Here is a 27,614-nt window from a genome sequence, read left to right as displayed (position 1 = left end):
AGTGACCCGGGACCGTGTGACCCTGGAGAGTGTGACCCTGGAGAGTGTGACCCCGGACAGTGTGACCCGGGACAGTGTAACCCGGGACAGTGTGACCCGGGACAATGTGACCCCTGACAGTCTGACCCAGAAAAGTATGACCCCGGACAGTGTGACCCTGGACAGTGTGACCCTGGACAGTGAGTGACTCGGGATAGTGGGACCCGGGATAGTGTGACCCGGGACAGTGTGACCCCGGACAGTGTGACCCAGGATAGTGTGAGTGACCTGGGACAGTGTGACCCGGGACAGTTTGACCCAGGACAGTGTGAGTGACCCGTGACAGTGTGACCTGGGACAGTGAGAGTGACCCCGGACAGTGTGACCCAGGACAGTGTGACCCAGGATAGTGTGAGTGACCCGGGATAGTGTGACCCGGGACAGTGTGACCCAGGACAGTGTGACCCGGGACAGTGTGACGCGGGACAGTGTGACCTCGAACAGTGCGACCCCGAACAGTATGACCCTGGACAGTGAGTGACCCGGGATAGTGTGACCCGGGACATTGTGACCCGGGACAGCGTGACCCGGGACAGTGAGTGACCCAGGATAGTGTGACCCGGGACAGTGTGAGTGACCCGTGACAGTGTGACCTGGGACAGTGTGAGTGACCCGGGACAGTGTAACCCGGGACAGTGTGACCCGGGACAATGTGACCCCTGACAGTCTGACCCAGAAAAGTATGACCCCGGACAGTGTGACCCTGGACAGTGTGACCCTGGACAGTGAGTGACCCAGGAAAGTGTGACCCCGGACAGTGTGGCCCGGGACATTGTGACCCGGGACAATGTGATCCCGGACAGTCTGACCCAGAAAAGTATGATCCCGGACAGTCCGACCCCGGACAGTATGACCCTGGACAGTGAGTGACCCGGGATAGTGTGACCCGGGACATTGTGACCTGGGACAGTGTGACCTGGGACAGTGAGTGACCCGGGATAGTGTGACACGGGACAGTGTGTGTGACCCGGGACAGTGTGACACGGGACAGTGAGTGACCGGGGCAGTGTGACCCAGGACAGTGTGACCCCGGACAGTGTGAACCCGGACAGTGTGACCCAGGACAGTGTGACCCGGGACATTGTGACACGGGACAGTGTGACCCGGGACAGTGTGACCCCAGACAGTGTGACCCGGGACAGCATGACCCTGAACAGTGTGACCCCGGACAGCATGACCCTGAACAGTGTGACCCCGGACAGGGTGACCCGGGACAGTGTGACCCAGGACAGTGTGACCCAGGACAGTGTGACCCGGGACAGTGTGACGCGGGACAGTGTGACCTCGAACAGTGCAACCCCGAACAGTATGACCCTGGACAGTGAGTGACCCGGGATAGTGTGACCCGGGACATTGTGACCCGGGACAGCGTGACCCGGGACAGTGAGTGACCCGGGATAGTGTGACCCGGAACAGTGTGAGTGACCCGTGACAGTGTGACCTGGGACAGTGTGAGTGACCGGGACAGTGTGACCCGGGTCAGTGTGACCACGGACAGTGTGACCCGAGACAGTGTGACCCGGGACAGTGTGACCCTGAACAGTGTGATCCCGGACAGTGTGACCCGGGACAGTGTGACCCCGGACAGTGTGACCCCGGACAGTGTGACCCCGGACAGTGTGACCCAGGATAGTGTGAGTGACCTGGGACAGTGTGACCCGGGACAGTTTGACCCAGGACAGTGTGAGTGACCCGTGACAGTGTGACCTGGGACAGTGAGAGTGACCCCGGACAGTGTGACCCAGGACAGTGTGACCCAGGATAGTGTGAGTGACCCGGGATAGTGTGACCCGGGACAGTGTGACCCAGGACAGTGTGACCCGGGACAGTGTGACGCGGGACAGTGTGACCTCGAACAGTGCGACCCCGAACAGTATGACCCTGGACAGTGAGTGACCCGGGATAGTGTGACCCGGGACATTGTGACCCGGGACAGCGTGACCCGGGACAGTGAGTGACCCAGGATAGTGTGACCCGGGACAGTGTGAGTGACCCGTGACAGTGTGACCTGGGACAGTGTGAGTGACCCGGGACAGTGTAACCCGGGACAGTGTGACCCGGGACAATGTGACCCCTGACAGTCTGACCCAGAAAAGTATGACCCCGGACAGTGTGACCCTGGACAGTGTGACCCTGGACAGTGAGTGACCCAGGAAAGTGTGACCCCGGACAGTGTGACCCGGGACAATGTGATCCCGGACAGTCTGACCCAGAAAAGTATGATCCCGGACAGTCCGACCCCGGACAGTGTGACCCCGGACAGTGTGACCCTGGACAGTGTGACCCGGGACAGTGTGACCTCGAACAGTGCGACCCCGAACAGTGTGACCCTGGACAGTGAGTGACCCGGGATAGTGTGACCCGGGACATTGTGACCCGGGACAGTGTGACCTCGAACAGTGCGACCCCGAACAGTGTGACCCTGGACAGTGAGTGACCCGGGATAGTGTGACACGGGACAGTGTGACCCGGGACAGTGTGAGTGACCCGTGACAGTGTGACCCAGGTCAGTGTGAGTGACCCGGGACAATGTGACCCCGGACAGTGTGTGTGACCCAGGTCAGTGTGAGTGACTCAGGACAGTGTGTGTGACCTGGGATAGTGTGTGTGACCCAGGACAGTGTGAGTGACCCGGGACAGTGTGACCCAGGTCAGTGTAATTGACCCAGGTCAGTGTGAGTGACCCGGGACAGTGTGCGTGACCTGGGACAGTGTGACCCAGGACAGTGTGTGTGTCCTGGGACAGTGTGACCCGGGACAGTGTGGGTGACCCGGGACAGTGTGACCCGGGACAGTGTGACCCAGGACAGTGTGACCCGAGACAGTGTGACCCGGGACAGTGTGACCTCGAACAGTGCAACCCCGAACAGTATGACCCTGGACAGTGAGTGACCCGGGATAGTGTGACCCGGGACATTGTGACCTGGGACAGTGTGACCTGGGACAGTGAGTGACCCGGGATAGTGTGACACGGGACAGTGTGTGTGACCCGGGACAGTGTGACACGGGACAGTGAGTGACCGGGGCAGTGTGACCCAGGACAGTGTGACCCCGGACAGTGTGAACCCGGACAGTGTGACCCAGGACAGTGTGACCCGGGACATTGTGACACGGGACAGTGTGACCCGGGACAGTGTGACCCCAGACAGTGTGACCCGGGACAGCATGACCCTGAACAGTGTGACCCCGGACAGCATGACCCTGAACAGTGTGACCCCGGACAGGGTGACCCGGGACAGTGTGACCCAGGACAGTGTGACCCAGGACAGTGTGACCCGGGACAGTGTGACGCGGGACAGTGTGACCTCGAACAGTGCAACCCCGAACAGTATGACCCTGGACAGTGAGTGACCCGGGATAGTGTGACCCGGGACATTGTGACCCGGGACAGCGTGACCCGGGACAGTGAGTGACCCGGGATAGTGTGACCCGGAACAGTGTGAGTGACCCGTGACAGTGTGACCTGGGACAGTGTGAGTGACCGGGACAGTGTGACCCGGGTCAGTGTGACCACGGACAGTGTGACCCGAGACAGTGTGACCCGGGACAGTGTGACCCTGAACAGTGTGATCCCGGACAGTGTGACCCGGGACAGTGTGACCCCGGACAGTGTGACCCCGGACAGTGTGACCCCGGACAGTGTGACCCAGGATAGTGTGAGTGACCTGGGACAGTGTGACCCGGGACAGTTTGACCCAGGACAGTGTGAGTGACCCGTGACAGTGTGACCTGGGACAGTGAGAGTGACCCCGGACAGTGTGACCCAGGACAGTGTGACCCAGGATAGTGTGAGTGACCCGGGATAGTGTGACCCGGGACAGTGTGACCCAGGACAGTGTGACCCGGGACAGTGTGACGCGGGACAGTGTGACCTCGAACAGTGCGACCCCGAACAGTATGACCCTGGACAGTGAGTGACCCGGGATAGTGTGACCCGGGACATTGTGACCCGGGACAGCGTGACCCGGGACAGTGAGTGACCCAGGATAGTGTGACCCGGGACAGTGTGAGTGACCCGTGACAGTGTGACCTGGGACAGTGTGAGTGACCCGGGACAGTGTAACCCGGGACAGTGTGACCCGGGACAATGTGACCCCTGACAGTCTGACCCAGAAAAGTATGACCCCGGACAGTGTGACCCTGGACAGTGTGACCCTGGACAGTGAGTGACCCAGGAAAGTGTGACCCCGGACAGTGTGACCCGGGACAATGTGATCCCGGACAGTCTGACCCAGAAAAGTATGATCCCGGACAGTCCGACCCCGGACAGTGTGACCCCGGACAGTGTGACCCTGGACAGTGTGACCCGGGACAGTGTGACCTCGAACAGTGCGACCCCGAACAGTGTGACCCTGGACAGTGAGTGACCCGGGATAGTGTGACCCGGGACATTGTGACCCGGGACAGTGTGACCTCGAACAGTGCGACCCCGAACAGTGTGACCCTGGACAGTGAGTGACCCGGGATAGTGTGACACGGGACAGTGTGACCCGGGACAGTGTGAGTGACCCGTGACAGTGTGACCCAGGTCAGTGTGAGTGACCCGGGACAATGTGACCCCGGACAGTGTGTGTGACCCAGGTCAGTGTGAGTGACTCAGGACAGTGTGTGTGACCTGGGATAGTGTGTGTGACCCAGGACAGTGTGAGTGACCCGGGACAGTGTGACCCAGGTCAGTGTAATTGACCCAGGTCAGTGTGAGTGACCCGGGACAGTGTGCGTGACCTGGGACAGTGTGACCCAGGACAGTGTGTGTGTCCTGGGACAGTGTGACCCGGGACAGTGTGGGTGACCCGGGACAGTGTGACCCGGGACAGTGTGACCCAGGACAGTGTGACCCGAGACAGTGTGACCCGGGACAGTGTGACCTCGAACAGTGCAACCCCGAACAGTATGACCCTGGACAGTGAGTGACCCGGGATAGTGTGACCCGGGACATTGTGACCTGGGACAGTGTGACCTGGGACAGTGAGTGACCCGGGATAGTGTGACACGGGACAGTGTGTGTGACCCGGGACAGTGTGACACGGGACAGTGAGTGACCGGGGCAGTGTGACCCAGGACAGTGTGACCCCGGACAGTGTGAACCCGGACAGTGTGACCCAGGACAGTGTGACCCGGGACATTGTGACACGGGACAGTGTGACCCGGGACAGTGTGACCCCAGACAGTGTGACCCGGGACAGCATGACCCTGAACAGTGTGACCCCGGACAGCATGACCCTGAACAGTGTGACCCCGGACAGGGTGACCCGGGACAGTGTGACCCAGGACAGTGTGACCCAGGACAGTGTGACCCGGGACAGTGTGACGCGGGACAGTGTGACCTCGAACAGTGCAACCCCGAACAGTATGACCCTGGACAGTGAGTGACCCGGGATAGTGTGACCCGGGACATTGTGACCCGGGACAGCGTGACCCGGGACAGTGAGTGACCCGGGATAGTGTGACCCGGAACAGTGTGAGTGACCCGTGACAGTGTGACCTGGGACAGTGTGAGTGACCGGGACAGTGTGACCCGGGTCAGTGTGACCACGGACAGTGTGACCCGAGACAGTGTGACCCGGGACAGTGTGACCCTGAACAGTGTGATCCCGGACAGTGTGACCCGGGACAGTGTGACCCCGGACAGTGTGACCCCGGACAGTGTGACCCGGGACAGTGTGACCCCGGACAGTGTGACCCGGGACAGTGAGTGACCCGGGATAGCGTGAACCCGGACAGTGTGACCCGGGACAGTGAGTGACCCGGGACAGTGTGACCCCGGACAGTGTGACCCGGGAAAGTGTGACCCCGGACAGTGTGGCCCGGGACAGTGTAACCCGGGACAGTGTGACCCGGGACAATGTGACCCCGGACAGTCTGACCCAGAAAAGTATGACCCCGGACAGTCCGACCCCGGACAGTGTGACCCCGGACAGTGTGACCCTGGACAGTGAGTGACCCGGGACAGTGTGACCCGGGACAGTGTGACCCCGGACAGTGTGACCCAGGACAGTGTGACCCAGGATAGTGTGAGTGACCTGGGAGAGTGTGGGTGTCCCGGGACAGTGTGAGTGACCCGGGACAGTTTGACCCGGGACAGTGTGAGTGACCCGTGACAGTGTGACCCAGGTCAGTGTGAGTGACCCGGGACAATGTGACCCCGGACAGTGTGTGTGACCCGGGTCAGTGTGAGTGACTCAGGACAGTGTGTGTGACCTGGGATAGTGTGTGTGACCCAGGACAGTGTGAGTGACCCGGGACAGTGTGACCCAGGTCAGTGTAATTGACCCAGGTCAGTGTGAGTGACCCGGGACAGTGTGCGTGACCTGGGACAGTGTGACCCGGGACAGTGTGAGTGACCTGGGACAGTGTGACCCGGGACAGTGTGGGTGACCCGAGACAGTGTGACCCGGGACAGTGTGACCCAGGGCAGTGTGACCCGAGACAGTGTGACCCGGGACAGTGTGACCTCGAACAGTGCAACCCCGAACAGTATGACCCTGGACAGTGAGTGACCCGGGATAGTGTGACCCGGGACATTGTGACCCGGGACAGTGTGACCTGGGACAGTGAGTGACCCGGGATAGTGTGACACGGGACAGTGTGAGTGACCCGGGACAATGTGAGTGACGCACGTCAGTGTGAGTGACCCGGGACAGTGTGAGTGACCCGGGACAGTGTGTGTGACCCGGGACAGTGTGACCCGGGACAGTGTGACATGGGACAGTGTGAGTGACCCGGGACAATGTGAGTGACGCAGGTCAGTGTGAGTGACTCGGGACAGTGTGTGTGACCCGGGACAGTGTGTGTGACCCGGGACATTGTGACCCGGGACAGTGTGACACGGGACAGTGTGAGTGACCCGGGACAATGTGAGTGACGCAGGTCAGTGTGAGTGACTCGGGACAGTGTGTGTGACACAGGACAGTGTGAGTGACCCGGGACAGTGTGAGTGACCCGGGACAGTGGGTGTGACACAGGACAGTGTGAGTGACCCGGGACAGTGTGAGTGACCTGGGACAGTGTGAGTGACTCGGGACAGTGTGTGTGACACAGGACAGTGTGAGTGACCCGGGACAGTGTGAGTGACTCGGGACAGTGTGAGTGACCTGGGACAGTGTGAGTGACTCGGGACAGTGTGTGTGACACAGGACAGTGTGAGTGACCCGGGACAGTGTGAGTGACCCGGGACAGTGGGTGTGACACAGGACAGTGTGAGTGACCCGGGACAGTGTGAGTGACCTGGGACAGTGTGAGTAACTCGGGACAGTGTGTGTGACACAGGACAGTGTGAGTGACCCGGGACAGTGTGAGTGACTCGGGACAGTGTGAGTGACCTGGGACAGTGTGAGTGAGTCGGGACAGTGGGTGTGACACAGGACAGTGTGAGTGACCCGGGACAGTGTGTGTGACCCGGGACAGTGGGTGTGACCCGGGACAGTGGGTGTGACACAGGACAGTGTGAGTGACCCGGGACAGTGTGGGTGACCTGGGATAGTGTGAGTGACCCAGGTCAGTGTGAGTGACCCGGGACAGTGTGAGTGACCCGGGACAGTGTGAGTGAGCCGGGACAGTGGGTGTGACACAGGACAGTGTGAGTGACCCGGGACAGTGTGGGTGACCTGGGATAGTGTGAGTAACCCAGGTCAGTGTGAGTGACCCGGGACAGTGTGAGTGACCCGGGACAGTGTGAGTGACCCGGGACAGTGGGTGTGACACAGGACAGTGTGAGTGACCCGGGACAGTGTGACTGACCCGGGACAGTGTGAGTGACCCGAGTCAGTGTGACCCGGGACAGTGTGAGAGACCCGGGACAGTGTGAGTGACCTGGGACAGTGTGACCCGGGACAGTGTGGGTGACCCGGGACAGTGTGACCCGGGACAGTGTGAACCAGACAGTGTGACCCAGGACAGTGTGACCCGAGACAGTGTGACCCGGGACAGTGTGACCCGAGACAGTGTGACCCGGGACAGCGTGACCCGGGACAGTGTGACCCCGGACAGTGTGACCCGGACAGCATGACCCTGAACAGTGTGACCCCGGACAGTGTAACCCGAGACAGTGAGTGACCCGGGACAGTGTGACGCGGGACAGTGTGACCCGGGACAGTGTGACCTCGAACAGTGCGACCCCGAACAGTGTGACCCTGGACAGTGAGTGACCCGGGATAGTGTGACCCGGGACATTGTGACCCGGGACAGTGTGACCCCGAACAGTGTGACCCTGGACAGTGAGTGACCCGGGATAGTGTGACATGGGACAGTGTGAGTGACCCGGGACAGTGTGTGTGACCTGGGACAGTGTGACCTGGGACAGTGAGTGACCCGGGACAGTGTGACCCGGGACAGAGTGACCCAGGTCAGTGTGAGTGTCCTGGGATAATTTGAGTGACCCGGGACAGTGAGTGACCCGGGACAGTGAGTGACTCGGAACAGTGTAACCCGGGACAGTGTGACCCGGGACAGTGAGTGACCCGGGACAGTGTGAACCGGGACAGTGTGACCCGGGACAGTGAGTGACCCGGTACAGTGTGACCCGGGATAGTGTGAGTGACCCAGGACAGTGTGAGTGTCCCGGGACAGTCTGACGGACCCGGGACAGTGTGAGCGACCCGTGATAGTGTCAGTGACCCAGACAGTATGAGTGACCCGGGACAGTGTGACCCAGGTCAGTGTGAGTGACCCTGGACAGTGGGTGTGACACAGGACAGTGTGAGTGACCCGGGACAGTGTGAGTGACCTGGGATAGTGTGAGTGACCCAGGTCAGTGTGAGTGACCCGGGACAGTGTGAGTGACCCGGGACAGTGTGAGTGACCCGGGACAGTGGGTGTGACACAGGACAGTGTGAGTGACCCGGGACAGTGTGACTGACCCGGGACAGTGTGAGTGACCCGAGTCAGTGTGACCCGGGACAGTGTGAGAGACCCGGGACAGTGTGAGTGACCTGGGACAGTGTGACCCGGGACAGTGTGGGTGACCCGGGACAGTGTGACCCGGGACAGTGTGAACCAGACAGTGTGACCCAGGACAGTGTGACCCGGACAGCATGACCCTGAACAGTGTGACCCCGGACAGTGTGACCCCGGACAGTGTGACCCGAGACAGTGAGTGACCCGGGACAGTGTGACGCGGGACAGTGTGACCCCAGACAGTGTGACCCCGGACAGTGTGACCCTGGACAGTGTGACCCGGGACAGTGTGACCTCGAACAGTGCGACCCCGAACAGTGTGACCCCGGACAGTGAGTGACCCGGGATAGTGTGACCCGGGACATTGTGACCCGGGACAGTGTGACCTCGAACAGTGCGACCCCGAACAGTGTGACCCTGGACAGTGAGTGACCCGGGATAGTGTGACACGGGACAGTGTGAGTGACCCGGGACAGTGTGTGTGACCTGGGACAGTGTGACCTGGGACAGTGAGTGACCCGGGACAGTGTGACCCGGGACAGAGTGACCCAGGTCAGTGTGAGTGTCCTGGGATAATTTGAGTGACCCGGGACAGTGTGACCCAGGACAGTGAGTGACCCGGGACAGTGAGTGACCCGGGACAGTGAGTGACTCGGAACAGTGTAACCCGGGACAGTGTGACCCGGGACAGTGAGTGACCCGGGACAGTGTGACCCGGGACAGTGTGACCCGGGACAGTGAGTGACCCGGTACAGTGTGACCCGGGACAGTGTGAGTGACCCAGGACAGTGTGAGTGTCCCGGGACAGTCTGACGGACCCGGGACAGTGTGAGCGACCCGGGATAGTGTCAGTGACCCAGACAGTATGAGTGACCCGGGACAGTGTGACCCAGGACAGTGTGGGTGACTCAGGTCAGTGTGAGTGACCCTGGACATTGTGAGTGTGCCGGGACAGTTGAGTGACCCGGGACAGTGTGAGTGACCCAGGACAGTGTGACCCGGGACAGTGTGAGTGAACCGGGATAGTGTGACCCGGGACAGTGTGAGTGACCCAGGACAGTGTAACCCAGGAGAGTTTGAGTGACTCAGGTCAGTGTGAGTGACCCGTGACAGTGAGAGTGACCTGAGACAGAGTGACCCAGGTCAGTGTGAGTGACCCGGGACAGTGTGAATGACCCGGGACAGTGTGACTGACCCGGGACAGTGTGAGTGACCCAGGTCAGTGTGTGTGACCCGGGAGAGTGTGACCCGGGACAGTGTGAATGACCTGGGACAGTGTGACTGACCCGGGACAGTGTGAGTGACCCAGGTCAGTGTGAGTGACCCGGGACAGTGTGAGTGACCCGGGACAATGTGAGTGACACAGGACAGTGTGAGTGACCCGGGACAGTGTGGGTGACCTGCGAGAGTGTGTTTGTCCCGGGACAGTGTGACTGACCCAGGACAGTGTGAGTGACCCGGGACAGTGTGGGTGACCTGGGAGAGTGTGTTTGTCCCGGGACAGTGTGACTGACCCAGGACAGTGTAAGTGACCCAGGACAGTGTGTGTGACCTGGGATAGTGTGTGTGACCCGGGACAGTGTGTGTGACCCGGGACAGTGGGTGTGACACAGGACAGTGTGAGTGACCCGGGACAGTGTGGGTGACCTGGGACAGTGTAAGTGACCCAGGACAGTGTGTGTGACCTGGGATAGTGTGAGTGACCCAGGTCAGTGTGAGTGTCCCGGGACAGTGTGACTGACCCGGGACAGTGTGAGTGACCCGAGTCAGTGTGACCCGGGACAGTGTGAGAGACCCGGGACAGTGTGAGTGACCCGGGACAGTGTGGGTGACCTGGGAGAGTGTGTTTGTTCCGGGACAGTGTGACTGACCCGAGACAGTGTGAGTGACCCAGGACAGTGTGAGTGCCCTGGGATAGTGTGAGTGACCTGGGATAGTGTGAGTGACCCAGGTCAGTGTGAGTATCCTGGGATAGTGTGAGTGACCCGGGACAGTGTGACCCGGGACAGTGAGTGACCCGGGACAGTGTGAGTGACCCAGGACAGTGAGTGACTCGGAACAGTGTAACCCGGGACAGTGTGACCCGGGACAGTGAGTGACCCGGGACAGTGTGAACCGGGACAGTGTGACCCGGGACAGTGAGTGACCCGGTACAGTGTGACCCGGGATAGTGTGAGTGACCCAGGACAGTGTGAGTGTCCCGGGACAGTCTGACGGACCCGGGACAGTGTGAGCGACCCGGGATAGTGTCAGTGACCCAGACAGTATGAGTGACCCGGGACAGTGTGACCCAGGACAGTGTGGGTGACTCAGGTCAGTGTGAGTGACCCTGGACAGTGGGTGTGACACAGGACAGTGTGAGTGACCCGGGACAGTGTGAGTGACCCGGGACAGTGTGAGTGACCCGGGACAGTGGGTGTGACACAGGACAGTGTGAGTGACCCGGGACAGTGTGACTGACCCGGGACAGTGTGAGTGACCCGAGTCAGTGTGACCCGGGACAGTGTGAGAGACCCGGGACAGTGTGAGTGACCTGGGACAGTGTGACCCGGGACAGTGTGGGTGACCCGGGACAGTGTGACCCGGGACAGTGTGAACCAGACAGTGTGACCCAGGACAGTGTGACCCGAGACAGTGTGACCCGGGACAGTGTGACCCGGGACAGTGTGACCCGAGACAGTGTGACCCGGGACAGCGTGACCCGGGACAGTGTGACCCCGGACAGTGTGACCCGGACAGCATGACCCTGAACAGTGTGACCCCGGACAGTGTGACCCCGGACAGTGTGACCCGAGACAGTGAGTGACCCGGGACAGTGTGACGCGGGACAGTGTGACCCCAGACAGTGTGACCCGGGACAGTGTGACCCTGGACAGTGTGACCCTGGACAGTGTGACCCGGGACAGTGTGACCTCGAACAGTGCGACCCCGAACAGTGTGACCCTGGACAGTGAGTGACCCGGGACAGTGTGACCCGGGACATTGTGACCCGGGACAGTGTGACCTCGAACAGTGCGACCCCGAACAGTGTGACCCTGGACAGTGAGTGACCCGGGATAGTGTGACACGGGACAGTGTGAGTGACCCGGGACAGTGTGTGTGACCTGGGACAGTGTGACCTGGGACAGTGAGTGACCCGGGACAGTGTGACCCGGGACAGAGTGACCCAGGTCAGTGTGAGTGTCCTGGGATAATTTGAGTGACCCGGGACAGTGAGTGACCCGGGACAGTGAGTGACCCGGGACAGTGAGTGACTCGGAACAGTGTAACCCGGGACAGTGTGACCCGGGACAGTGAGTGACCCGGGACAGTGTGAACCGGGACAGTGTGACCCGGGACAGTGAGTGACCCGGTACAGTGTGACCCAGGATAGTGTGAGTGACCCAGGACAGTGTGAGTGTCCCGGGACAGTCTGACGGACCCGGGACAGTGTGAGCGACCCGGGACAGTGGGTGTGACACAGGACAGTGTGGGTGACTCAGGTCAGTGTGAGTGACCCTGGACAGTGGGTGTGACACAGGACAGTGTGAGTGACCCGGGACAGTGTGGGTGACCTGGGATAGTGTGAGTGACCCAGGTCAGTGTGAGTGACCCGGGACAGTGTGAGTGACCCGGGACAGTGTGAGTGACCCGGGACAGTGGGTGTGACACAGGACAGTGTGAGTGACCCGGGACAGTGTGACTGACCCGGGACAGTGTGAGTGACCCGAGTCAGTGTGACCCGGGACAGTGTGAGAGACCCGGGACAGTGTGAGTGACCTGGGACAGTGTGACCCGGGACAGTGTGGGTGGCCCGGGACAGTGTGACCCGGGACAGTGTGAACCAGACAGTGTGACCCAGGACAGTGTGACCCGAGACAGTGTGACCCGGGACAGTGTGACCCGGGAGAGTGTGACCCCGGACAGTGTGACCCGGACAGCATGACCCTGAACAGTGTGACCCCGGACAGTGTGACCCCGGACAGTGTGACCCGAGACAGTGAGTGACCCGGGACAGTGTGACGCGGGACAGTGTGACCCCGGACAGTGTGACCCGGGACAGTGTGACCCTGGACAGTGTGACCCGGGACAGTGTGACCTCGAACAGTGCGACCCCGAACAGTGTGACCCTGGACAGTGAGTGACCCGGGATAGTGTGACCCGGGACATTGTGACCCGGGACAGTGTGACCTCGAACAGTGCGACCCCGAACAGTGTGACCCTGGACAGTGAGTGACCCGGGATAGTGTGACACGGGACAGTGTGAGTGACCCGGGACAGTGTGTGTGACCTGGGACAGTGTGACCTGGGACAGTGAGTGACCCGGGACAGTGTGACCCGGGACAGAGTGACCCAGGTCAGTGTGAGTGTCCTGGGATAATTTGAGTGACCCGGGACAGTGAGTGACCCGGGACAGTGAGTGACCCGGGACAGTGAGTGACTCGGAACAGTGTAACCCGGGACAGTGTGACCCGGGACAGTGAGTGACCCGGGACAGTGTGACCCGGGACAGTGTGACCCGGGACAGTGAGTGACCCGGTACAGTGTGACCCGGGACAGTGTGAGTGACCCAGGACAGTGTGAGTGTCCCGGGACAGTCTGACGGACCCGGGACAGTGTGAGCGACCCGGGATAGTGTCAGTGACCCAGACAGTATGAGTGACCCAGGACAGTGTGGGTGACTCAGGTCAGTGTGAGTGACCCTGGACATTGTGAGTGTGCCGGGACAGTTGAGTGACCCGGAACAGTGTGAGTGACCCAGGACAGTGTGACCCGGGACAGTGTGAGTGAACCGGGATAGTGTGACCCGGGACAGTGTGAGTGACCCAGGACAGTGTAACCCAGGAGAGTTTGAGTGACTCAGGTCAGTGTGAGTGACCCGTGACAGTGAGAGTGACCTGAGACAGAGTGACCCAGGTCAGTGTGAGTGACCCAGGTCAGTGTGTGTGACCCGGGACAGTGTGACCCGGGACAGTGTGAATGACCTGGGACAGTGTGACTGACCCGGGACAGTGTGAGTGACCCAGGTCAGTGTGAGTGACCCGGGACAGTGTGAGTGACCCGGGACAATGTGAGTGACACAGGACAGTGTGAGTGACCCGGGACAGTGTGGATGACCTGCGAGAGTGTAAGTGACCCAGGACAGTGTGTGTGACCTGGGATAGTGTGAGTGACCCAGGTCAGTGTGAGTGTCCCGGGACAGTGTGACTGACCCGGGACAGTGTGAGTGACCCGAGTCAGTGTGACCCGGGACAGTGTGAGTGACCCGGGACAGTGTGGGTGACCTGGGAGAGTGTGTTTGTTCCGGGACAGTGTGACTGACCCGAGACAGTGTGAGTGACCCAGGACAGTGTGTGTGACCTGGGATAGTGTGAGTGACCCAGGACAGTGCGAGTGCCCTGGGATAGTGTGAGTGACCTGGGATAGTGTGAGTGACCCAGGTCAGTGTGAGTATCCTGGGATAGTGTGAGTGACCCGGGACAGTGTGACCCGGGACAGTGAGTGACCCGGGACAGTGAGTGACTTAGGACAGTGTGACCCGGGACAGTGTGACCCGGGACAGTGAGTGACCCGGGACAGAGTGAACCGGGACAGTGTGACCCGGGACAGTGAGTGACCCGGGACAGTGTGACCCGGGACAGTGTGAGTGACCCAGGACAGTGTGAGTGTCCCGGGACAGTCTGACGGACCCGGGACAGTGTGAGTGACCCGGGATAGTGTCAGTGACCCAGACAGTATGAGTGACCCGGGACAGTGTGACCCAGGACAGTGTGGGTGACTCAGGTCAGTGTGAGTGACCCTGGACATTGTGAGTGTCCCGGGACAGTTGAGTGACCCGGGACAGTGTGAGTGACGCAGGACAGTATGAGTGACTCGGGACAGTGTGTGTGACCCGGGACAGTGTGTGTGACCCGGGACAGTGGGTGTGACACAGGACAGTGTGAGTGACCCGGGACAGTGTGGGTGACCTGGGACAGTGTAAGTGACCCAGGACAGTGTGTGTGACCTGGGATAGTGTGAGTGACCCAGGTCAGTGTGAGTGTCCCGGGACAGTGTGACTGACCCGGGACAGTGTGAGTGACCCGAGTCAGTGTGACCCGGGACAGTGTGAGTGACCCGGGACAGTGTGGGTGACCTGGGAGAGTGTGTTTGTTCCGGGACAGTGTGACTGACCCGAGACAGTGTGAGTGACCCAGGACAGTGTGTGTGACCTGGGATAGTGTGAGTGACCCAGGACAGTGCGAGTGCCCTGGGATAGTGTGAGTGACCTGGGATAGTGTGAGTGACCCAGGTCAGTGTGAGTATCCTGGGATAGTGTGAGTGACCCGGGACAGTGTGACCCGGGACAGTGAGTGACCCGGGACAGTGAGTGACTTAGGACAGTGTGACCCGGGACAGTGTGACCCGGGACAGTGAGTGACCCGGGACAGAGTGAACCGGGACAGTGTGACCCGGGACAGTGAGTGACCCGGGACAGTGTGACCCGGGACAGTGTGAGTGACCCAGGACAGTGTGAGTGTCCCGGGACAGTCTGACGGACCCGGGACAGTGTGAGTGACCCGGGATAGTGTCAGTGACCCAGACAGTATGAGTGACCCGGGACAGTGTGACCCAGGACAGTGTGGGTGACTCAGGTCAGTGTGAGTGACCCTGGACATTGTGAGTGTCCCGGGACAGTTGAGTGACCCGGGACAGTGTGAGTGACCCAGGACAGTGTGACTCGGGAAAGTGTGAGTGAACCGGGATAGTGTGACCCGGGACAGTGTGAGTGACACGGGACAGTGTGAGTGACCCAGGTCAGTGTGAGTGACCAGGGACAGTGTGAGTGACCCGGGACAGTATGAGTGACCCAGGACAGTGTGTGTGACCCGGGTCAGTGTGAGTGTCCCGGGACAGTGTGAGTGACCCAAGACAGTGTGACCCGGGACAGTGTGAGAGACCCGGGACAGTGTGAGTGACCCGGGACAGTACGAGTGACGCGGGACACTGTGACCCAGGACAGTGTGAGTGACCCGGGACAGTGTGGGTGACCTGGGAGAGTGTGTTTGTTCCGGGACAGTGTGAGTGTCCCGGGACAGTGTGAGTGACCCGAGACAGTGTGTGTGACCCGGGAGAGTGTGAGTGACCCAGGTCAGTGTGAGTGACCCGGGACAGTCTGACTGACCCGGGACAGTGTGTGTGACCCGGGAGAGTGTGACCCGGGACAGTGTGAATGACCTGGGACAGTGTGACTGACCCGGGACAGTGTGAGTGACCCAGGTCAGTGTGAGTGACCCGGGACAGTGTGAGTGACCCGGGACAATGTGAGTGACACAGGACAGTGTGAGTGACCCGGGACAGTGTGGGTGACCTGCGAGAGTGTGTTTGTCCCGGGACAGTGTGACTGACCCAGGACAGTGTGAGTGACCCGGGACAGTGTGGGTGACCTGGGAGAGTGTGTTTGTCCCGGGACAGTGTGACTGACCCAGGACAGTGTAAGTGACCCAGGACAGTGTGTGTGACCTGGGATAGTGTGAGTGACCCAGGTCAGTGTGAGTATCCTGGGATAGTGTGAGTGACCCCGGACAGTGTGACCCGGGACAGTGTGACCCGGGACAGTGTGAGTGACCCGGGACAGTGTGACCCGGGACAGTGTGAGTGACCCAGGATAGTGTCAGTGACTCAGACAGTATGAGTGACCCGGGACAGTGTGACCCAGGACAGTGTGGGTGACTCAGGTCAGTGTGAGTGACCCTGGACATTGTGAGTGTCCCGGGACAGTTGAGTGACCCGGGACAGTGTGAGTGACCCAGGACAGTGTGACCCGGGACAGTGTGAGTGAACCGGGATAGTGTGACCCGGGACAGTGTGAGTGACACAGGACAGTGTAACCCAGGACAGTTTGAGTGACTCAGGTCAGTGTGAGTGACCCGGGACAGTGTGAGTGACCTGAGACAGAGTGACCAAGGGCAGTGTGAGTGACCCGGGACAGTGTGAGTGACCCAGGTCAGTGTGTGTGACCCGGGACAGTGTGACCCAGGACAGTGTGAATGACCTGGCACAGTGTGACTGACCCGGGACAGTGTGAGTGACCCAGGTCAGTGTGAGTGACCTGGGACAGTGTGAGTGACCCGGGACAATGTGAGTGACGCAGGACAGTATGAGTGACTCGGGACAGTGTGTGTGACCCGGGACAGTGTGTGTGACCCGGGACAGTGGGTGTGACACAGGACAGTGTGAGTGACCCGGGACAGTGTGGGTGACCTGGGACAGTGTAAGTGACCCAGGACAGTGTGTGTGACCTGGGATAGTGTGAGTGACCCAGGTCAGTGTGAGTGTCCCGGGACAGTGTGACTGACCCGGGACAGTGTGAGTGACCCGAGTCAGTGTGACCCGGGACAGTGTGAGTGACCCGGGACAGTGTGGGTGACCTGGGAGAGTGTGTTTGTTCCGGGACAGTGTGACTGACCCGAGACAGTGTGAGTGACCCAGGACAGTGTGTGTGACCTGGGATAGTGTGAGTGACCCAGGACAGTGCGAGTGCCCTGGGATAGTGTGAGTGACCTGGGATAGTGTGAGTGACCCAGGTCAGTGTGAGTATCCTGGGATAGTGTGAGTGACCCGGGACAGTGTGACCCGGGACAGTGAGTGACCCGGGACAGTGAGTGACTTAGGACAGTGTGACCCGGGACAGTGTGACCCGGGACAGTGAGTGACCCGGGACAGAGTGAACCGGGACAGTGTGACCCGGGACAGTGAGTGACCCGGGACAGTGTGACCCGGGACAGTGTGAGTGACCCAGGACAGTGTGAGTGTCCCGGGACAGTCTGACGGACCCGGGACAGTGTGAGTGACCCGGGATAGTGTCAGTGACCCAGACAGTATGAGTGACCCGGGACAGTGTGACCCAGGACAGTGTGGGTGACTCAGGTCAGTGTGAGTGACCCTGGACATTGTGAGTGTCCCGGGACAGTTGAGTGACCCGGGACAGTGTGAGTGACCCAGGACAGTGTGACTCGGGAAAGTGTGAGTGAACCGGGATAGTGTGACCCGGGACAGTGTGAGTGACACGGGACAGTGTGAGTGACCCAGGTCAGTGTGAGTGACCAGGGACAGTGTGAGTGACCCGGGACAGTATGAGTGACCCAGGACAGTGTGTGTGACCCGGGTCAGTGTGAGTGTCCCGGGACAGTGTGAGTGACCCAAGACAGTGTGACCCGGGACAGTGTGAGAGACCCGGGACAGTGTGAGTGACCCGGGACAGTACGAGTGACGCGGGACACTGTGACCCAGGACAGTGTGAGTGACCCGGGACAGTGTGGGTGACCTGGGAGAGTGTGTTTGTTCCGGGACAGTGTGAGTGTCCCGGGACAGTGTGAGTGACCCGAGACAGTGTGTGTGACCCGGGAGAGTGTGAGTGACCCAGGTCAGTGTGAGTGACCCGGGACAGTGTGAGTGACCCGGGACAGGGTGGCCCGGGACAGTGTGAGTATCCCGGGACAGTCTGACTGACCCGGGACAGTGTGTGTGACCCGGGAGAGTGTGAGTGACCCAGGTCAGTGTGAGTGACCCGGGACAGTCTGACTGACCCGGGACAGTGTGTGTGACCCGGGAGAGTGTGACCCGGGACAGTGTGAATGACCTGGGACAGTGTGACTGACCCGGGACAGTGTGAGTGACCCAGGTCAGTGTGAGTGACCCGGGACAGTGTGAGTGACCCGGGACAATGTGAGTGACCCGGGGCAGTGTGGGTGACCTGCGAGAGTGTGTTTGTCCCGGGACAGTGTGACTGACCCAGGACAGTGTAAGTGACCCAGGACAGTGTGTGTGACCTGGGATAGTGTGAGTGACCCAGGTCAGTGTGAGTATCCGGGGATAGTGTGAGTGACCCCGGACAGTGTGACCCGGGACAGTGTGAGTGACCCGGGACAGTGTGACCCGGGACAGTGTGAGTGACCCAGGATAGTGTCAGTGACTCAGACAGTATGAGTGACCCGGGACAGTGTGACCCAGGACAGTGTGGGTGACTCAGGTCAGTGTGAGTGACCCTGGACATTGTGAGTGTCCCGGGACAGTTGAGTGACCCGGGACAGTGTGAGTGACCCAGGACAGTGTGACCCGGGACAGTGTGAGTGAACCGGGATAGTGTGACCCGGGACAGTGTGAGTGACCCAGGACAGTGTAACCCAGGACAGTTTGAGTGACTCAGGTCAGTGTGAGCGACCCGGGACAGTGTGAGTGACCTGAGACAGAGTGACCAAGGGCAGTGTGAGTGACCCGGGACAGTGTGAGTGACCCAGGTCAGTGTGTGTGACCCGGGACAGTGTGACCCAGGACAGTGTGAATGACCTGGCACAGTGTGACTGACCCGGGACAGTGTGACCCAGGTCAGTGTGAGTGACCCGGGACAGTGTGAGTGACCCGGGACAGTGTGAGTGACCCGGGACAATGTGAGTGACGCAGGACAGTATGAGTGACTCGGGACAGTGTGTGTGACCCGGGACAGTGTGTGTGACCCGGGACAGTGGGTGTGACACAGGACAGTGTGAGTGACCCGGGACAGTGTGGGTGACCTGGGACAGTGGGTGTGACACAGGACAGTGTGAGTGACCCGGGACAGTGTGGGTGACCTGGGACAATGTAAGTGACCCAGGACAGTGTGTGTGACCTGGGATAGTGTGAGTGACCCAGGTCAGTGTGAGTGTCCCGGGACAGTGTGACTGACACAGGACAGTGTGAGTGACCCGAGTCAGTGTGACCCGGGACAGTGTGAGAGACCCGGGACAGTGTGAGTGACCCGGGACAGTGTGGGTGACCTGGGATAGTGTGAGTGACCCAGGACAGTGTGAGTGCCCTGGGATAGTGTGAGTGACCCAGGACAGTGTGTGTGACCTGGGATAGTGTGAGTGACCCAGGACAGTGTGAGTGCCCTGGGATAGTGTGAGTGACCTGGGATAGTGTGAGTGACCCAGGTCAGTGTGAGTATCCTGGGATAGTGTGAGTGACCCGGGACAGTGTGACCCGGGACAGTGAGTGACCCGGGACAGTGAGTGACTTGGGACAGTGTGACCCGGGACAGTGTGACCCGGGACAGTGAGTGACCTGGGACAGAGTGAACCGGGACAGTGTGACCCGGGACAGTGAGTGACCCGGGACAGTGTGACCCGGGACAGTGTGAGTGGCCCAGGACAGTGTGAGTGTCCCGGGACAGTCTGACGGACCCGGGACAGTGTGAGCGACCCGGGATAGTGTCAGTGACCCAGACAGTATGAGTGACCCGGGACAGTGTGACCCAGGACAGTGTGGGTGACTCAGGTCAGTGTGAGTGACCCTGGACATTGTGAGTGTCCCGGGACAGTTGAGTGACCCGGGACAGTGTGAGTGACCCAGGACAGTGTGACTCGGGAAAGTGTGAGTGAACCGGGATAGTGTGACCCGGGACAGTGTGAGTGACACGGGACAGTGTGAGTGACCCAGGTCAGTGTGAGTGACCAGGGACAGTGTGAGTGACCCGGGTCAGTGTGTGTGTCCCGGGACAGTGTGAGTGACCCAAGACAGTGTGACCCGGGACAGTGTGAGAGACCCGGGACAGTGTGAGTGACCCGGGACAGTGTGAGTGACCCGGGACAGTACGAGTGACGCGGGACACTGTGACCCAGGACAGTGTGAGTGACCCGGGACAGTGTGGGTGACCTGGGAGAGTGTGTTTGTTCCGGCACAGTGTGAGTGTCCCGGGACAGTGTGAGTGACCCGAGACAGTGTGTGTGACACGGGAGAGTGTGAGTGACCCAGGTCAGTGTGAGTGACCCGGGACAGTGTGAGTGACCCGGGACAGTGTGAGTGACCCGAGACAGTGTGTGTGACACGGGAGAGTGTGAGTGACCCAGGTCAGTGTGAGTGACCCGGGACAGTGTGAGTGACCCGGGACAGTCTGACTGACCCGGGACAGTGTGTGTGACCCGGGAGAGTGTGAGTGACCCAGGTCAGTGTGAGTGACCCGGGACAGTCTGACTGACCCGGGACAGTGTGTGTGACCCGGGAGAGTGTGAGTGACCCAGGTCAGTGTGAGTGACCCGGGACAGTGTGAGTGACCCGGGACAGTGTGAGTGCCCCGGGACAGTGTGGCCCGGGACAGTGTGAGTGTCCCGGGACAGTCTGACTGACCCGGGACAGTGTGTGTGACCCGGGAGAGTGTGAGTGACCCAGGTCAGTGTGAGTGACCCAGGACAGTCTGACTGACCCGGGACAGTGTGTGTGACCCGGGAGAGTGTGAGTGACCCAGGTCAGTGTGAGTGACCCGGGACAGTGTGAGTGACCCGGGACAGTGTGAGTGCCCCGGGACAGTGTGGCCCGGGACAGTGTGAGTGTCCCGGGACAGTCTGACTGACCCGGGACAGTGTGTGTGACCCGGGAGAGTGTGAGTGACCCAGGTCAGTGTGAGTGACCCGGGACAGTCTGACTGACCCGGGACAGTGTGTGTGACCCGGGACAGTGTGAGTGACCCAGGTCAGTGTGAGTGTCCCGGGACAGTCTGACTGACCCGGGACAGTGTGTGTGACCCGGGACAGTGTGACCCAGGACAGTGTGGGTGACCCAGGTCAGTGTGAGTGACTCGGGACAGTGTGAGTGACCCGGGACAGTGTGAGTGACCTGGGACACTGTGAGTGACCTGGGACAGGGTGAGTGACCCAGGTCAGTGTGAGTGACCCGGGACAGTGTGGGTGACCTGGGACAGTGTAAGTGACCCAGGACAGTGTGTGTGACCTGGGATAGTGTGAGTGACCCAGGTCAGTGTGAGTGACCCAGGATAGCGTCAGTGACTCAGACAGTATGAGTGACCCGGGACAGTGTGACCCAGGACAGTGTGGGTGACTCAGGTCAGTGTGAGTGACCCTGGACATTGTGAGTGTCCCGGGACAGTTGAGTGACCCGGGACAGTGTGAGTGACCCAGGACAGTGTGACCCGGGACAGTGTGAGTGAACCGGGATAGTGTGACCTGGGACAGTGTGAGTGACCCAGGACAGTGTAACCCAGGACAGTTTGAGTGACTCAGGTCAGTGTGAGTGACCCGGGACAGTGTGAGTGACCTGAGACAGAGTGACCAAGGGCAGTGTGAGTGACCCGGGACAGTGTGAGTGACCCAGGTCAGTGTGTGTGACCCGGGACAGTGTGACCCAGGACAGTGTGAATGACCTGGCACAGTGTGACTGACCCGGGACAGTGTGAGTGACCCAGGTCAGTGTGAGTGACCCGGGACAGTGTGAGTGACCCGGGACAGTGTGAGTGACCCCGGACAATGTGAGTGACGCAGGACAGTATGAGTGACTCGGGACAGTGTGTGTGACCCGGGACAGTGTGTGTGACCCGGGACAGTGGGTGTGACAGAGGACAGTGTGAGTGACCCGGGACAGTGTGGGTGACCTGGGACAGTGTAAGTGACCCAGGACAGTGTGTGTGACCTGGGATAGTGTGAGTGACCCAGGTCAGTGTGAGTGTCCCGGGACAGTGTGACTGACCCGGGACAGTGTGAGTGACCCGAGTCAGTGTGACCCGGGACAGTGTGAGAGACCCGGGACAGTGTGAGTGACCCGGGACAGTGTGGGTGACCTGGGAGAGTGTGTTTGTTCCGGGACAGTGTGACTGACCCGAGACAGTGTGAGTGACCCAGGACAGTGTGTGTGACCTGGGATAGTGTGAGTGACCCAGGACAGTGTGAGTGCCCTGGGATAGTGTGAGTGACCTGGGATAGTGTGAGTGACCCAGGTCAGTGTGAGTATCCTGGGATAGTGTGAGTGACCCGGGACAGTGTGACCCGGGACAGTGAGTGACCCGGGACAGTGAGTGACTTGGGACAGAGTGAACCGGGACAGTGTGACCCGGGACAGTGAGTGACCCGGGACAGTGTGACCCGGGACAGTGTGAGTGACCCAGGACAGTGTGAGTGTCCCGGGACAGTCTGACGGACCCGGGACAGTGTGAGTGACCCGGGATAGTGTCAGTGACCCAGACAGTATGAGTGACCCGGGACAGTGTGACCCAGGACAGTGTGGGTGACTCAGGTCAGTGTGAGTGACCCTGGACATTGTGAGTGTCCCGGGACAGTTGAGTGACCCGGGACAGTGTGAGTGACCCAGGACAGTGTGACTCGGGAAAGTGTGAGTGAACCGGGATAGTGTGACCCGGGACAGTGTGAGTGACACGGGACAGTGTGAGTGACCCAGGTCAGTGTGAGTGACCAGGGACAGTGTGAGTGACCCGGGACAGTATGAGTGACCCAGGACAGTGTGTGTGACCCGGGTCAGTGTGAGTGTCCCGGGACAGTGTGAGTGACCCAAGACAGTGTGACCCGGGACAGTGTGAGAGACCCGGGACAGTGTGAGTGACCCGGGACAGTGTGAGTGACCCGGGACAGTACGAGTGACGCGGGACACTGTGACCCAGGACAGTGTGAGTGACCCGGGACAGTGTGGGTGACCTGGGAGAATGTGTTTGTTCCGGGACAGTGTGAGTGTCCCGGGACAGTGTGAGTGACCCGAGACAGTGTGTGTGACCCAGGAGAGTTTGAGTGACCCAGGTCAGTGTGAGTGACCCGGGACAGTGTGAGTGACCCGGGACAGTGTGAGTGCCCCGGGACAGGGTGGCCAGGGACAGTGTGAGTGTCCCGGGACAGTCTGACTGACCCGGGACAGTGTGTGTGACCCAGGAGAGTGTGAGTGACCCAGGTCAGTGTGAGTGACCCGGGACAGTCTGACTGACCCGGGACAGTGTGTGTGACCCGGGAGAGTGTGAGTGACCCAGGTCAGTGTTCATGACCCGGGACAGTGTGAGTGACCTGAGACAGAGTGACCAAGGGCAGTGTGAGTGACCCGGGACAGTGTGAGTGACCCAGGTCAGTGTGTGTGACCCGGGACAGTGTGACCCAGGACAGTGTGAATGACCTGGCACAGTGTGACTGACCCGGGACAGTGTGAGTGACCCAGGTCAGTGTGAGTGACCCGGGACAGTGTGAGTGACCCGGGACAATGTGAGTGACGCAGGACAGTATGAGTGACTCGGGACAGTGTGTGTGACCCGGGACAGTGTGTGTGACCCGGGACTGTGGGTGTGACACAGGACAGTGTGAGTGACCCGGGACAGTGTGGGTGACCTGGGACAGTGTAAGTGACCCAGGACAGTGTGTGTGACCTGGGATAGTGTGAGTGACCCAGGTCAGTGTGAGTGTCCCGGGACAGTGTGACTGACCCGGGACAGTGTGAGTGACCCGAGTCAGTGTGACCCGGGACAGTGTGAGAGACCCGGGACAGTGTGAGTGACCCGGGACAGTGTGGGTGACCTGGGAGAGTGTGTTTGTTCCGGGACAGTGTGAGTGCCCTGGGATAGTGTGAGTGACCTGGGATAGTGTGAGTGACCCAGGTCAGTGTGAGTATCCTGGGATAGTGTGAGTGACCCGGGACAGTGTGACCCGGGACAGTGAGTGACCCGGGACAGTGAGTGACTTGGGACAGTGTGACCCGAGACAGTGAGTGACCCGGGACAGAGTGACCCGGGACAGTGTGACCCGGGACAGTGAGTGACCCGGGACAGTGTGACCCGGGACAGTGTGAGTGACCCAGGACAGTGTGAGTGTCCCGGGACAGTCTGACGGACCCGGGACAGTGTGAGTGACCCGGGATAGTGTCAGTGACCCAGACAGTATGAGTGACCCGGGACAGTGTGACCCAGGACAGTGTGGGTGACTCAGGTCAGTGTGAGTGACCCTGGACATTGTGAGTGTCCCGGGACAGTTGAGTGACCCGGGACAGTGTGAGTGACCCAGGACAGTGTGACTCGGGAAAGTGTGAGTGAACCGGGATAGTGTGACCCGGGACAGTGTGAGTGACACGGGACAGTGTGAGTGACCCAGGTCAGTGTGAGTGACCAGGGACAGTGTGAGTGACCCGGGACAGTATGAGTGACCCAGGACAGTGTGTGTGACCCGGGTCAGTGTGAGTGTCCCGGGACAGTGTGAGTGACCCAAGACAGTGTGACCCGGGACAGTGTGAGAGACCCGGGACAGTGTGAGTGACCCGGGACAGTGTGAGTGACCCGGGACAGTACGAGTGACGCGGGACACTGTGACCCAGGACAGTGTGAGTGACCCGGGACAGTGTGGGTGACCTGGGATAGTGTGAGTGACCCAGGACAGTGTGAGTGCCCTGGGATAGTGTGAGTGACCCAGGACAGTGTGTGTGACCTGGGAGAGTGTGAGTGACCCAGTACAGTGTGAGTGCCCTGGGATAGTGTGAGTGACCTGGGATAGTGTGAGTTACCCAGGTCAGTGTGAGTATCCTGGGATAGTGTGAGTGACCCGGGACAGTGTGACCCGGGACAGTGAGTGACCCGGGACAGTGAGTGACTTGGGACAGTGTGACCCGGGACAGTGTGACCCGGGACAGTGAGTGACCCGGGACAGAGTGAACCGGGACAGTGTGACCCGGGACAGTGAGTGACCCGGGACAGTGTGACCCGGGACAGTGTGAGTGACCCAGGACAGTGTGAGTGTCCCGGGACAGTCTGACGGACCCGGGACAGTGTGAGTGACCCGGGATAGTGTCAGTGACCCAGACAGTATGAGTGACCCGGGACAGTGTGACCCAGGACAGTGTGGGTGACTCAGGTCAGTGTGAGTGACCCTGGACATTGTGAGTGTCCCGGGACAGTTGAGTGACCCGGGACAGTGTGAGTGACCCAGGACAGTGTGACTCGGGAAAGTGTGAGTGAACCGGGATAGTGTGACCCGGGACAGTGTGAGTGACACGGGACAGTGTGAGTGACCCAGGTCAGTGTGAGTGACCAGGGACAGTGTGAGTGACCCGGGACAGTATGAGTGACCCAGGACAGTGTGTGTGACCCGGGTCAGTGTGAGTGTCCCGGGACAGTGTGAGTGACCCAAGACAGTGTGACCCGGGACAGTGTGAGAGACCCGGGACAGTGTGAGTGACCCGGGACAGTACGAGTGACGCGGGACACTGTGACCCAGGACAGTGTGAGTGACCCGGGACAGTGTGGGTGACCTGGGAGAGTGTGTTTGTTCCGGGACAGTGTGAGTGTCCCGGGACAGTGTGAGTGACCCGAGACAGTGTGTGTGACCCGGGAGAGTGTGAGTGACCCAGGTCAGTGTGAGTGACCCAGGACAGTCTGACTGACCCGGGACAGTGTGTGTGACCCGGGAGAGTGTGACCCGGGACAGTGTGAATGACCTGGGACAGTGTGACTGTCCCGGGACAGTGTGAGTGACCCAGGTCAGTGTGAGTGACCCGGGACAGTGTGAGTGACCCGGGACAATGTGAGTGACACAGGACAGTGTGAGTGACCCGGGACAGTGTGGGTGACCTGCGAGAGTGTGTTTGTCCCGGGACAGTGTGACTGACCCAGGACAGTGTGAGTGACCCGGGACAGTGTGGGTGACCTGGGAGAGTGTGTTTGTCCCGGGACAGTGTGACTGACCCAGGACAGTGTAAGTGACCCAGGACAGTGTGTGTGACCTGGGATAGTGTGAGTGACCCAGGTCAGTGTGAGTATCCTGGGATAGTGTGAGTGACCCCGGACAGTGTGACCCGGGACAGTGTGACCCGGGACAGTGTGAGTGACCCGGGACAGTGTGACCCGGGACAGTGTGAGTGACCCAGGATAGTGTCAGTGACTCAGACAGTATGAGTGACCCGGGACAGTGTGACCCAGGACAGTGTGGGTGACTCAGGTCAGTGTGAGTGACCCTGGACATTGTGAGTGTCCCGGGACAGTTGAGTGACCCGGGACAGTGTGAGTGACCCAGGACAGTGTGACCCGGGACAGTGTGAGTGAACCGGGATAGTGTGACCCGGGACAGTGTGAGTGACACAGGACAGTGTAACCCAGGACAGTTTGAGTGACTCAGGTCAGTGTGAGTGACCCGGGACAGTGTGAGTGACCTGAGACAGAGTGACCAAGGGCAGTGTGAGTGACCCGGGACAGTGTGAGTGACCCAGGTCAGTGTGTGTGACCCGGGACAGTGTGACCCAGGACAGTGTGAATGACCTGGCACAGTGTGACTGACCCGGGACAGTGTGAGTGACCCAGGTCAGTGTGAGTGACCTGGGACAGTGTGAGTGACCCGGGACAATGTGAGTGACGCAGGACAGTATGAGTGACTCGGGACAGTGTGTGTGACCCGGGACAGTGTGTGTGACCCGGGACAGTGGGTGTGACACAGGACAGTGTGAGTGACCCGGGACAGTGTGGGTGACCTGGGACAGTGTAAGTGACCCAGGACAGTGTGTGTGACCTGGGATAGTGTGAGTGACCCAGGTCAGTGTGAGTGTCCCGGGACAGTGTGACTGACCCGGGACAGTGTGAGTGACCCGAGTCAGTGTGACCCGGGACAGTGTGAGTGACCCGGGACAGTGTGGGTGACCTGGGAGAGTGTGTTTGTTCCGGGACAGTGTGACTGACCCGAGACAGTGTGAGTGACCCAGGACAGTGTGTGTGACCTGGGATAGTGTGAGTGACCCAGGACAGTGCGAGTGCCCTGGGATAGTGTGAGTGACCTGGGATAGTGTGAGTGACCCAGGTCAGTGTGAGTATCCTGGGATAGTGTGAGTGACCCGGGACAGTGTGACCCGGGACAGTGAGTGACCCGGGACAGTGAGTGACTTAGGACAGTGTGACCCGGGACAGTGTGACCCGGGACAGTGAGTGACCC

At 60.2% G+C, this 27,614-nt stretch overlaps 1 protein-coding gene across 1 annotated transcript in view; it reads left to right on the top strand.

The window, feature by feature from the left end:
* LOC132815260 (dynein regulatory complex protein 11-like) overlaps positions 1-27,614 on the top strand; it is a 98,030-nt gene that overhangs the window by 58,979 nt on the left and 11,437 nt on the right. The window lies entirely within an intron of this gene.

The sequence above is a fragment of the Hemiscyllium ocellatum genome, chromosome 4 (genome assembly GCF_020745735.1).
Source record: "Hemiscyllium ocellatum isolate sHemOce1 chromosome 4, sHemOce1.pat.X.cur, whole genome shotgun sequence".
NCBI classification, from domain to species: domain Eukaryota; kingdom Metazoa; phylum Chordata; class Chondrichthyes; order Orectolobiformes; family Hemiscylliidae; genus Hemiscyllium; species Hemiscyllium ocellatum.
Note: the sequence above shows the minus strand (reverse complement) of the source record. Positions and strands in the feature narration are given on the sequence as shown.